The 14,809-nt window shown below is 32.9% G+C and overlaps 2 non-coding genes across 2 annotated transcripts; one reads left to right on the top strand and one right to left on the bottom strand.

The window, feature by feature from the left end:
• Positions 1-11,558: 11,558 nt before the first annotated feature.
• TRNAT-UGU (transfer RNA threonine (anticodon UGU)) lies at positions 11,559-11,631 on the top strand. The gene has a single exon. It is a non-coding gene; the product is annotated as a tRNA-Thr (tRNA).
• A 1,286-nt stretch (positions 11,632-12,917) lies between these two features.
• Positions 12,918-13,004, bottom strand: TRNAS-GGA (transfer RNA serine (anticodon GGA)). The gene has a single exon. It is a non-coding gene; the product is annotated as a tRNA-Ser (tRNA).
• Between the last annotated feature and the right edge of the window lie 1,805 nt (positions 13,005-14,809).

The raw sequence follows: 14,809 nt of genomic DNA, 5'->3' as shown, positions 1-14,809 counted from the left end.
AACGGGAAGGATGAAAGCGAGTTGGTATGCTAATTCCTCATCCGCAAATCAGCCCTTCCCGTGGGTTATTTTCTCAACGAATAAGTAATTCTAGGAATGAAATCTTTAGAAAATTCGAAAAAGCAAAGCACAAGACCAAGGCAAAAAAATATGAAAAATCAAAATTTTTCATATTTCTAATAAAATATTAAACAAAAGGATTAGCAAATAAAAGTGCTAATGCTATAACCAGGCCATAAATTGTTAAAGCTTCCATAAAAGCTAGACTAAGCAATAAAGTACCTCGTATTTTTCCCTCCGCCTCGGGCTGTCTCGCGATACCTTCTACAGCTTGACCCGCAGCAGTACCTTGACCAACTCCAGGTCCAATAGAAGCAAGCCCTACAGCCAATCCAGCAGCAATAACGGAAGCGGCAGAAATCAGTGGATTCATGATAAGTTCCTCGTACCAAAAAAAATGGTTAATGATACATTCAACCAATGAACTATGACTTAATTATTGCATTGCTACGATTTATCCACTCGAAGTAATTACGAACTTCGAATTCAAGTAATAACATTTTTGAATCATCAAAACTACTTTGATATCTCTTTTTTAGTTTCTCTCGAGAAAGTATTTCTGAATCCATACAACTTTAGTTTTTCCGTTTCTTTGTCCCGAACCCCTCTTTGAATTCTTCGATTTTTTTATTGACTTCATCCGTATTCAACTCACAGTCACAGATGAGACAGAAGGACTTCTATAGAATCCCCATATACATTCATTAGTAGGGCAAATTAGATATATCTTTAGCTCGTATATAACTAGTCAATATCTAATATCACATATACATGTCTTTCTTCCATAATGTAAACCAACTCTTCCTTGACCAATCGGATTTGATAAGAATGCGTCTAACCCTTGACAAGAGTTAACTTATAGCCATTCAATTCTATATACCTAGTTCGACCTCCCCTCTATGAACCATTTAGCAATCCCGTTTTTTAGAAATTATCCTTATCCCTTCTCCGTTGTTTATCATTATCCTAAATTGATAAGATAAGATATAAGATAAATTGATAAGATACTCAATGGATAAATTGATTGGGCCGAATCGTTGCATAGAAATTGATTTGATTGATCTAAGTTCATACAATTTATTATTTATTAATCTTTTCGTTTGGTCAATCGTTGAATAAAATCAACTGAAAAGGGGAATCATTCTATAGAACATCCTTTTTTATTTAATAATACGTCGTAATAACACAAGACTTCTTTGTCAAATTACGACTCCGCATAGTTAATATTCGGATTCGATGACCACTCTATCATTGGGGGGAGAATATGATTATGATATAAATGGACCAAACGGTAAGTTTAGGAAAAAGATCTTTAAGATCTCTTTCCTTTTTTTTTTTCAATTCTCTACTCAAATATCAATTCAATTCAAATATCAATATTGTAATCGTTTTTTCTATTACTCTGGCTCGTATATAGTGTAGTTGTATATTTTCATTCCCTAAGTCAATTTTTTTTTACCACACACACATTGCTTTAGGTTAAACTAAAAAAAAAAAGACTATTTAGAAAACTAGTCAATGATGGCCTTCCATGGATTCACCTATATAAGCCGCGGCTAAAGTTGCAAAAATAAGAGCTTGAATACCACTTGTAAATAATCCAAGGAACATGACAGGGATAGGAACCACTGAAGGTACTAAAGAAACAAGAACAACAACTACTAATTCATCGGCTAATATATTTCTGAAAAGTTGAAAACTAAGTGATAGGGGCTTTGTGAAATCTTCTAAGATGTTAATAGGTAAAAGAATTGGAGTTGGTTGAATATATTTCCCAAAATAACTTAATCCTTTTTTGCTAAGACCGGCATAGAAATAGGCCACTGACGTGAGTAAAGCCAAAGCAACAGTAGTATTTATATCATTGGTGGGTGCGGCTAACTCCCCATGAGGTAATTGTATGATTTTCCAAGGTAAAAGGGCGCCTGACCAATTAGAAACAAAAATAAATAGAAACATAGTTCTAATAAAAGGAACCCAAGGACCATATTCTTCTCCAATTTGAGTTTTACTCACATCTCAAATAAATTCAAGCACATATTCGAAGAAATTCTGACCGCCGATCGGAATGGTTTGTGGGTTCCGAACCGCTAGAGCGGCTGAACCTAATAAGATAGCAATTACAACCCAAGAAGTAATAAGTACTTGGCCGTGGACTTGGAAACCCCCTATTTTCCAATAAAAATGTTGGCCTACTTCCACACCGGATAGATCGTATAACCCATTTAGTGTGTTGATGGAACATGATATAACATTCATATTGCCCTATGACAAAAATAGAACTTTAAACAAAATTATTTTGATTCAACCATCTCTTTCTCTACTTGACTACTTGAATCGTATATTTTGAATACCAACTAATCAAATTCTATTCCTTGTTATTTTTATCTCTTTTTTGAGATTCAGAAATAGTAACCGATTCAATAAATCTATGAAGGTTCCGAAATGAAATAAGTTATTTATCTTATTATTAATCACGGATTTCTTATATAGCTAGAACGGCCCTCACAAATAGTAAATACTAATTTGTTAAGAATTAATCGGATTGAAGATATAGCGTCATCATTCGCTGGAATTGAAATATCCGCGAGATCGGGGTCACAATTTGTATCGATTAAACAAATTGTTGGAATTCCCAACTTGATACATTCTTGAAGGGCCGTATATTCTTCGTGCTGATCAACGATGATTACAATATCAGGTAACCCCGTCATATATTTAATCCCGCCCAGATATGTTTGCAAATGAGATAATTGTCTTTTCAACATAGCCGCATCTCTTTTCGAAAGACGGTGGAGTCCCCCTGTTTTTTGTTCAGTTCTCAAGTCTCTAAACTTATGAAGTCTCGTTTCTGTAGTGGACCAATTCGTTAACATACCACCAAGCCATTTTTTATTAACATAATGACACCGAGCCCTTATTACAGCCCATGCTACTGAATCAGCTTCTTTATTTTTAGTGCCAACAATTAAGAATTGTTTTCCCTTACTTGCTGCATCAAAAACCAAATCACAAGCTTCTGATAAAAAACGAGCAGTTCTAGTAAGATTTGTAATATGAATACCTTTACGTTTTGCAGAGATATAAGGTGCCATTTTAGGATTCCATTTCCTAGTACCATGGCCAAAATGAACTCCGGCTTCCATCATCTCTTCTAAATTAATGTTCCAATATCTTCTTATCATTTCTCCCCACACTGCCTCCCCCTAAAAAAAGCGAAGAGGTACCCTGAAATAAAAAAATGTTCCGATGGAACCTTCTCTTCTAACATAGATTGGCGTAGAGACACAGCCCAAGCCAGTATTCTTTTCTATTTGTTATTTTTTTGCTTACTATTACCAAATCCAATGACTAGACTAACAAATTTAAAAGATAAAAGAAAGGGGTGAATCTGCTCTTAGGGATCATTAAATCCTAAAAAAATGATTGTTCTTGTCTATCATGGAAATTCTTTGAAAGGCATGAATCAAATAATTTTCTGTGGTAGAACAAAATATCTTTCATTTCCCCCTCTAATAGATTCTTTTTTTTTTAGTTCAAAAACGATGTTGTTAGGAAGGTTGTTAGGTTCGCTTGAAGGTTGTTTGAAGCCGCTACCAACAGGTATCATCCCCCCCAGAACAACGTTTTCTTTTAGGCCTTTCAACCAGTCGATACGCCCCAGGAGAGCTGATTTTGCTAAAACTCGAGCAGTTTCTTGAAAACTCGCTTCGGATATGAAACTTTGAGTATTCATAGATGCTCTTGTTATTCCCAATAAGACGGCTTGGTAACAGATCGCTTCTTCCAAAGCCCGCCCCATTCGTTCCGCTCGCAACAATCCAATTAGTTCTCCGGGCGAAAAAACATTAGACATTTCATCTTCTGAGACCAACACTTTTGATGTTATTTGACGTACAATAATTTCTATATGCCTATTATGTATCTGCACCCCCTGGGATCGATAAACCTTTTGGACCTTATTAACCAAAGAGATACGACTTTGCACTATAGTTAGCTCAGCACCAATCAAGAATGACCAAGGAATTCCAAGAATTCTTGTTATACATTTGTTCCAAGCCTCAATCCTCTTTTCGAGATTCATCGATATTGAATTAATACGCACTTCTAACACCTGTTCCACTTTTGGAAGACCTTGAGTTATATCACCAGATCTTGATTTTTCATATATAAATGTAATTAATGTATCTCCTTCGTAAAGGATTTCCCCATAATGTCCATGAACAGTTGCTCCTGGAGTAGCCAAATAAGGCTTAGCTGATCGTATTACCACAGAATCCACTTGAAGAATTAGAACTTGACCAGATTTTAAATGTGGTCCTTTTTTGGCTATACATACATTTTCACAAAGAAACTGCCCAAGACTAACGATTGTAGATGTCTCTTCACAATAATTGTAATGGAGAAAAGACCAATTCAAATTTAATGGATTCAAAATGATGTTGCTGCAGGAATAGGGATTATAAATTTTACCATTTTCATCCAGTAAATAATATTTAAGTATTTGATAAATCTGTTTTAAATTATCAAGTTGGAAATAGTTAGTTACCAAGATCTGATTATGGGTTATTAAATGGGAAAATAAATCAAAATTAGAAATTGGAAAGCCTGTTCCTAAGGGCCCCAACAAATTCCTAATTGGAATTCGGGGGTCTTTTTTGATTAATTCTTTTATAACATTGGGAGATTTTACATCGTTGAATGAGCCTATTCGAGAACAATTGGATGATGACAAAATTATCAAAGACTGAGATTCCTTATTTCGATTCAATAACGTATGAATAGTTCCTTGATTTGGATTAAGGGATTCGTGAATCCTTGCCTTGGAATAGGAATAAATGGAAGAAAATGGATTGACATTAGCGTGATCTGATCCATTCTCAGAGATCAATCCTGACACATAAGAGCCCTAACCATATTTCGACTTGTAATCAATCCATATTGACCGACAGAAAATAAAAAGGCACTCAAAACAAGTACATGTTCGAGCATCATTAACTAACTCCTTATCAATCTCGATTCATTTCAATATGAACAACAATTTAACCAAGTGGATTTACTAGTTGACTAGAGTATAAAATAAAATAACGTAGTGGAATAAAGGAATATATTGGGAATAGGTCGAACTAATAAAGAAATTCTTTCTATTTCTATTTTATATAAAAAGTTAAGTCAAATAGAAAAAGGAAATGCATGTGATAGCTCATATTTTTCCAGTTCTAAAGAATTATTATTGACGAGCTACAGCAATTGCGCCGATTAACGCAACTAAAAGAATTATTGAAATAAATTCAAACGGAATAAAAAAATCTGTTGATAAATGAATTCCAATTTGTTGACTATTACTTATAAGATCTTGCTCTATAATCTGGTTTGCTTTTGTAGTCCAAATAATACCGTACCATGACGTATCTGGAATAGTAGTAATTAGTGAAACAAAAATACTTGTACAGACCACGGAAGTTACTCCATCTCCCACGGTCCAAAGATGGAAATCTTTGGAATATTCTGAACCATTTATAAACATCACAGCAAAAATGATTAAAACATTGATGGCTCCTACGTAAATAAGGAGCTGCGCAGCAGCTACAAAATGGGAGTTCGATAGAATATAGAATAAAGATATACAAACAAAAACCAATCCTAACGAAAAGGCAGAATAAATGGGATTAGGAAGTAATACTACTCCCAGAGCCCCTAATATAAGACCCAATCCCAGAAAGACTAAAAGAAAATCATGTATTATTCCAGGTAAATCCATTATATATAAAAAAGAGATAAATAAATCAAAATCTTTCATAACTTTATTGACCCGGTCAGGAAAAAAGAGGTAATTCTACTTTTTATAATAGTTGTAAAAAAATTATTTTTCTAGATATGTAGATATAGTTATTGGATATGTAGATATAGATATAGTTATTGGCCTAATCTCTTGAAAGAGTAATTTGAACCTATATATTTTCAATTTCAACTCCTTAATATAGATATAGACATATAAATCTTTTTTTAATAGAAATTAAAACCTAATCAATATCAATATAATCGATATAATTATGAATCTAATTCTAGTTATTGACCAAAAAAACCGTTATTATTTTAGATTATTTTAGATTTTAGATTAAAATGAGTTCTTAAGTTTTTATTTCAGGCAAATTAAAAATTGTTCGAATTGTGTAATCGTCAATTACTGACATTGGTAACCGACCCAAAGCAATTTGATTATAATTCAATTCGTGACGATCATAAGTAGAAAGTTCATATTCTTCAGTCATAGATAAACAATTTGTTGGACAATATTCAACGCAATTACCACAAAATATACATATTCCGAAATCAATACTGTAATTAAGCAATCGTTTCTTTCTAATATCAGTTTCCAATTTTCAATCAACAACAGGCAGATCTATAGGACATACACGAACACATACTTCACAAGAAATGCATTTATCAAATTCAAAGTGGATTCGGCCTCGGAAACGTTCGGATGTGATCAATTTTTCGTAGGGGTACTGAATAGTTACAGGTAAACGATTCGCATGTGATAAGGTAATCATGAAACCTTGACCAATATACCTTGCAGCTCGTACTGTTTGTTGGCCATAATTCATGAACTCAGTTACCATAGAGAACATATCGTGAATATCTATAAAAAATAGGATACTTGTTTCTTTCTCTTGTTTGAGACAAGTCGTGAATATATAAGTATTTTTTTACAGTGAAAGAAGTTAGGAAGAAGTTTTAATAATAGATTACCTAGAGAAATAGGTAAAAGAAATTTCCATCCAAGATTTAATAATTGGTCCATTCTCAGCCTCGGTAAAGTCCATCTCGTTGCGATAGGAATGAACAAGAACAAATAAGTTTTAGCTAATGTAATAAAGATACCAATTATTGTTCCAAAGACTCTACCCCTTTTAGTAATTTCAAAAAACTCGGGAACAAAAATGTACAGAATAGAAAGGTTCCAACCCCCCAAGTAAAGAACTGTTACAAATAAAGAAGAAACTAGTAGATTTAAATATGAAGCAACGTAAAATAAACCAAATTTGATACTGGAATATTCGATTTGATAACCTGCTACTAATTCTTCTTCTGCTTCTGGCAAATCAAATGGTAATCGTTCACACTCGGCTAGGGAAGAAATTAGAAAAACTAAAAACCCTATAGGTTGATGCCACAAATTCCATCCCCAAAAACCATATTTTGACTGGGCTTCAACTATATCAACTGTACTTGAACTGTTAGATAATCATAGTAGATGATAACATCACTGTTCCCACCCTTATTGCAGAACTGTACATGAGATTTTCATCTCATACGGCTCCTCAAAGGTCACAAATAAATCTAAGGACCCTTCCATTATTATTTTTCTTGATATGATATGTTTGTAACATAGATAGAGATAAAATGAAATCCATTGTAAGATCCCCATTAGACACTGGAATTCTGTCTGCTATTATAAGAAAGTGCTTCTGAATTCATCTTTTCTTTTAATAATTTAAATTCTTCTTTGTTGAGTAATAACTATAACTAAATCTTTGAATAAAATGTTTCTTGTAACGATATCAATAGATATTTCGACCTAACGTTTTCAATTACGAAATCCAATTAGACGTTGCATTAGTTCACGAATTATGACAAGAAGTCTATCTCTATATAGAGAAAGAAAAAAATAGATTTTTTCTAGTGCATTCAGTCTTTTGATTTTTTTTTTTTCGTTCCTATTCTCCTTTCTCAAAAAAGGGCGACTTTAAACAAAGTTAAAGGATTACTTCGTTCTTGATAATTATTTACTTAATCGGTGAATAGAAATATACTCTGGATCGGAATCGTGGGAAGTACTCCTTTATCATTTCTACCAATTTAAAGTCCCAATTAGAATTCTTTTTATACACAGAAAAATACACTTACAAAATCTCTATTACGAATCCTTTGTGTACATTAGTGTTCCTAGCTATGCACTCTTTTTTATGAATCTACTTTGGGTAATACATACGTAGTAAAAACCTCATAAAGTTGATCCTTTGAACCCGCTTCAAGTCATGATGACTAGTCAATCAATCTTGGGGTAAACAGTCTCTAATACTTATGTTTACTTTTCTTAACTCTTGTACATAGAAAATGAGATTCAATCTTTTACTGCAAATTTATAAGCCGTTTATTTCACTCATATAACTATCTAGTTTCCTTCATCAACCCCCGAATAATGAAAAAAAATAGATATTCAACTCATGATACTTCCTTTCTAGAAAGAGAAGCACTCGGGGGAATTTTATGTCTTAACGAATCACACGTAGAGATATTGATAACACACATAGAGTTAATGGTATTTTATAACTAATTGATTGAGCAGCAGCTCGTAGACCACCCAAAAAAGAATATTTATTATTTGAGCCATATCCTGATATAAGAAGGCCGACAGGAGCAATACTTGAAATAGCAATCCATAAAAAAACACCGATACTGAGATCGGCTAGAACAAGGTGATACCCAAAAGGAATTACTAAATAACTTAATAAAATTGATATGACTGCTATAGATGGTCCAATACTGAATAAACGAGTATCTCCTCTAGATGGAAGAAGATTTTCTTTGAAAAGTAATTTGGTACCATCCGCTAGAGCTTGAAGAATTCCCAAAGGTCCTGCGTATTCAGGACCAATACGTTGTTGTATACCTGCAAATATTTCTCTTTCTAACCAAATAATTACTAATACACCTATTGTGATTCCTAATATAGGAGTAAAAATAGGGATAAGCATCCAGATGATTCCATAGACCTCTTTTAAGGATTCCAATCTAGAAAAAGAATTGATAGCTTGTACTTCTGTTGTATCAATTATCATTTTAACGATCAACTTCTCCCATAATGATATCTATACTACCTAGTATCATCATAATATCAGCCAATTTCATTATTTTAACTAACTGAGGAAGAATTTGCAAATTAATAAACCCCGGTGGGCGAATTTTATATCGCCAAGGAAAAACACCCTTATCTCCTATCAGAAAAATTCCCAATTCTCCCTTTGGTGCTTCGACTCTTGCATAAAGTTCTTGCTTCGACAATTCAAAAGTCGGAGAAGGTTTTTTACTAATAAATCGATAATCAAACTTATTCCATACAGTATCTTTTACTCTATCAAAGCGGCGGGTTTCTAAATTTTCATAGGGCCCTCCCGGAATTCCTTCTAGGGCCTGTTGAATTATTTTTATGGATTCTGTCATTTCACTGATTCGTACTAAATAACGAGCTAATGAATCCCCCTCTTTTTGCCATTGGACTTCCCAATCAAATTCGTCGTAACACTCATAATGATCAACTTTACGAAGATCCCATTGTATTCCGAAAGCTCGTAGCATTGGTCCCGATAAACCCCAATTTATTGCCTCCTCTCCACCAATAATGCCTACTCCTTCAACTCGTTCTAAAAAAATGGGATTCCTTGTAATAAGCTTTTGATATTCAGCAATTCCTGTTAAAAAATAATCCCAAAAATCCAAACATTTATCTATCTAGCCATGAGGTAAATCAGCAGCGACTCCGCCGATACGAAAAAAATTGTGCATCATTTGCATACCGATGGCAGCTTCGAATAGGTCATATATCAATTCTCTTTCTCGAAAAATATAGAAGAAAGGCATCTGTGCCCCAATATCTGCCATAAAAGGGCCAAGCCATAACAAATGCGAAGCTATATGACTTAACTCCAACATAATGACTCTGATATAACTGGCCCTTTTAGGGACTTGAATATTGCCTAATTGCTTTGGCGCATTTACAGTTATTGCTTCTGTGAACATAGTAGCTAAATAATCCCAACGTGTTACATAAGGCAAATATTGTATAATTGTTCGATTTTCCGCAATTTTTTCCATACCTCTGTGTAAATAACCCAATATTGGTTCACAGTCAATAACATCTTCACCATCTAAAGTAACAATGAGTCGAAGAACACCATGCATTGATGGGTGGTGAGGTCCCATATTGACTATCATGAGGTCTTTTCTTGTAGCTGGTACAGTCATAGGTTTTTCCTGATTCATTCTTCCATGAATTGCTGAAAGCGAAAAGAAGTTCACCAAACTTTAAGCCAATAATTCAAACTAACTCTTCAAATTAACGAGTTTTTCTCTCTCGAATATCCAACGGCCCTATTAATTCTTTATAACGTGCTCTATTTTTTTTTTGACAAATAAGCCAGCAGCCGTTGACGTTTTTCGAGAAATTTTCGCAGACCTCTTTGAGATAAATAGTCTTTTTTGTGCAATTCCAAATGTGAAGTAAGCCTCCGTATCTTGTTGGTGAAACTTACTACTTGAAATTCAACAGATCCTCTGTTTTCTTTGTTTTCTTCTTGTTCTTGCAAAATAATTGAAATAAATGAATTTTTTACCATAAAAGAATTTCACACTCCCCTTTTTACAGATATTTATTTTATTGATCAGTAATAATAATGTCAGAAATTTTAATGTAGTATGTAGTATATACAATATACAATAATCATAATTTCTTTATACATTCCTAGTTTTAAGTTTTATCAATTAATCAATTAACATTAATAAATCCGATTTTTGAGTTCTTTTGTATAGTGATACCAAAAGACAATACCAAATCGTTTAGTCCGAAGATTCGATTGATTAATTTATAGATATAGATTTAATTTAATTGATACCCCATTTTCCTTAATATTCACATATCCTAAACTGGGATGTAAGACAGTGCATATGCGCATCGGGTTGCTTGCATATAACATGGTCACGGACAGAAGAAAAAATCAAAAATATCATTGATAGAACATAGAATAGAATTAGAATATTATATATATAGAACAATAGACAATAGAATATATAGGAAACTCTAAATTTTTAATCGGGGATACATAGATATCCTTAACATACTTAAGCGGCTCCCATTATTGGTATCAAACCAATAGCGATTCATACAAGCTAAATCTTCTAATCGATAATTAGGCCAAAAGAAGAACTTTAAATTATTTAATTCATTTTTTTTCTGTCAAAATTTTTACTTTCCTCCAAAAATGCACTCCAGTTTTTTATCTTGTTTTCCTTGCAAAATAAATCATTTCTATGCACACCATTCTGACTCTTTAAATTCAAATTGAAAGAAATTAGAATTCTCAATTCTCTACGATGTCTAGACGATAAAATTTTTTCAGGAACAAGCAAATCAAAATTATTTTTGTCTCCATTTAGAGTTTTTATTTTATGTCTTGAAATGGATTCGAGATTAATCGTTATGTTCTATAATATTTTTATTTTTTTAACAGTTATTTGTATTTGAAATTTTATATTATTTTATTTCTTTAATTGAATTTCTTTATTTCTTTATATAATATAATATATAATTATTTAAATTATTTATTATATGAATATGATTATGAATTATGAATGAATAGCCAAGAATTCAAATAGTTAAAAGCAAAGATTCTAAAAGTTTTTTGAATTCCTATGCATATTGAATTTATGTTATGTGAGCCTGCTTAGCTCAGAGGTTAGAGCATCGCATTTGTAATGCGATGGTCATCGGTTCGATTCCGATAGTCGGCTTTTCTCTATTTATTTTATTCGATGTTTTACATGATTGATAATGATAATGTATCTTTAAAATCAAAGTGAAAAAAATGTCTTCCTCTTTTCGCAAAAGCCATTGATTTCTCATGTTATAGGATATAGGAATTTCCAACTATCTCACGAAAAGAATCCTTTTCTTTTTCTATATATAGAATATATAAAGAAAAGATAAAGATCTGGATATTTATCCAACTCATCTAATTATTCTTTAATAGAATAGAATAATACTTCAGTAAATTTGGCTTTATTTAGAATTTAGTTCATTTTTAGTTTAGGTTTATTCTGTAGAATGAAATTTCATCAAAATGAAATTTCATCAATAAGAATTAATATTAATAATTAAATATAAAAATAAATAAGAAGAAGGAGTCTTTATGTCGCGTTACCGAAGTCCTCGTTTCAAAAAAATACGTCGCCTGGGGGCTTTGCCAGGGCTAACTAATAAAAAGCCCAGAGCTGGAAGTGATCTTAGAAACCAATCGCGGTCCGGGAAAAAAAATCCCAATATCGTATTCGCCTAGAAGAAAAACAAAAATTGCGTTTTCATTATGGTCTTACAGAACAACAATTACTTAAATACGTTCGTATCGCAGGAAAGGCAAAGGGGTCAACAGGTCAGGTTTTACTACAATTACTTGAAATGCGCTTGGATAATATCCTTTTTCGGTTGGGTATGGCTCCAACTATTCCGGGAGCTCGCCAATTAGTTAACCATAGACATATTTTAGTCAATGGTCGTATAGTAGATATACCAAGTTATCGCTGCAAACCCAGAGATACTATTGCGGCAAGAGACGAACAAAAATCTAGAGCTCTAATTCAAAATTCTCTCGATTCATCCCCTAATGAAGAATTGCCAAACCATTTGACTCTTGAACCATTCCAATATAAAGGATTAGTTAATCAAATAATAGATAGTAAATGGGTCGGTTTGAAAATAAATGAATTGCTCGTTGTAGAATATTATTCTCGTCAGACTTAAACCTAAGAAAAATAAAATATAAATAAAGTGAAAGACTAATTAAAGTAAGAATAAGGGTTCGACCCATTTTGCTCCCTTTCGGCAAAGTAAAGTAACCTAAGGTTAAGATAAATTAAGGGTTTACTCCGGATTTTTCTTCCATTTAGGTGTCATAGACCGAGAGGGATATTTTCATTTCTTGTCTACTCTTTTCTTTACCAGTATTTTCTGTACCACAGCCATTATAAAATCCGTATCAATCAAAGAAAGTCTAACTGTTGGAATAGTCGTATCCAAGGTAAGGAAAGAGAGGGATTCGAACCCTCGGTAAGCAAAAGCCTACATAGCAGTTCCAATGCTACGCCTTCAACCACTCGGCCATCTCTCCTACATAATGATTATGACCCAAAAATAGAAAAGCGAGTGAATAGTGAATCATTCTTATTAGATTATTGGGTAGGTACAACCAATCTATTCTAACTAGAAAGCGATAAAAAATAGAAAATTTTCATCATAGTAAAAGCAGGATCTTTCCTTCTAGTCTAGGCTGGGGGAATAAAGAGAAAATTGTTTTCTTACAAAAACTGTTAATGAAATTCTATTCATGTTTGCAAAAACAATGCTATCTTCTTTTTCTGATTATATATTTCTACTATACCGACCGGAGTAAATAAATAAATTATAAATTCTATCGACTGAGCAAAGGGTCTATCTTTTGTAGATTATGGTTAATGGATATCTTTAGATCATGATTCTATTTAGACTACGATTCCATATCAGAAGAATTCTCAAATTGCTTTCTAGGCCAGTTTTAGAGTTATCAACAAAAATCCTTATCCCATATTCCATCTATCTTTCTTTTAAAATGAAAAATTGAATTGATAAACAATTTTTTTATAGTTGATTGTATAGTGTATACTCGCTAAGTAAACAACAAAAAAATAGGCGGTTATTCTATTTTCATCATACAATGATTATTCGATCCTTTTTCTTCTTTGTATCATAATTGAATCAAATCAACTAAGGTTATTCTAAGTTGTAACTTCAATCAAATAAGAATACTTTATTTCGTTGGTAGACTAAGACTATTCCAGTAAGATGGAATCAAATCCGGTTCGCATATTTATTTCTTAGTTCTTATCAATTCAATTCCTATAATGTAAAAAAGAAGAATTTGAATATTGAATTTTTTTAATATTGATATAGAATATCTTTTTTTTTATGAATCTGTTTTTATGTTATTTCGTACTGTAGAATTCTTTTCCTTGTGGGATCATTTTCCCGCGAGAAGTAATGAGAACAATGAGAGAATGGATTGCTACCTATGTCTAGATCGCGGATAAATGGAAATTTTATTGATAAAACCTTTTCATTTGTAGCTAATATCTTATTACGAATAATTCCGACAACTTCAGGAGAAAAAGAGGCATTTAGCTATTACAGAGATGGTACGATTTGATTTTTTTTTTTACTCTCAGTCTTACGAAAAATGCCCATGATTCGTGATCGGGAAAAAAATAAAAAAAACTACGCTTCTTGAAGGTAAAGTTTGGAAATAGAACAATTCCTTCTGTCGTGTATCCTCGATTAATGCAGCCTCAGATGCTATGTTTCAATTCTCGATTATAGTATTGAGCGAAAGGTTATACCTATAGGTTCGGGTCAATCCTAGTCCACTAGTACCAATAGGCAGCAGAGGGGAAGAAGCACTACACCTAGGAATCAACAACACGAAAACTTTGTTATAAATTATCCCTTTCTTTAGCAGGCTTGGGACTAAAAGAATGGTTGGGACAACAAACATCCATCTCGCTTGTATTTTGGATACTCGTATAACCATCGAAGGCTGTTGAAGTGACTAATTCCTGGCAACTGGGAAGCGTTGAGAACAAAGAAATTGTTGGAGTTATCATTTCTCTCTAGTACCAATACGTTTGATGTTAAGAAAAGATCTCTTGCAGGAAGGTTGGCTAGACATTTCTTGTAAAAACACTAGCCCTACTCAGTTCATAATGAGATGATTTTCATCTTCTTTATCATTTTATCATTATGCACATAAGGGAGGAGCCGTATGAGATGAAAATCTCATGTACGGTTCTGTAACGGAGATTCTTTGAATTGAATGACGACCGTAACGGATGTCAGCTCAATCCGAAGGAAATTATGCGAAAGCTTTACAGAATTATTATGAAG

The sequence above is a fragment of the Rutidosis leptorrhynchoides genome, chromosome 11 (assembly GCF_046630445.1).
Source record: "Rutidosis leptorrhynchoides isolate AG116_Rl617_1_P2 chromosome 11, CSIRO_AGI_Rlap_v1, whole genome shotgun sequence".
Taxonomy (NCBI): Eukaryota; Viridiplantae; Streptophyta; class Magnoliopsida; order Asterales; family Asteraceae; genus Rutidosis; species Rutidosis leptorrhynchoides.
Note: the sequence above shows the minus strand (reverse complement) of the source record. Positions and strands in the feature narration are given on the sequence as shown.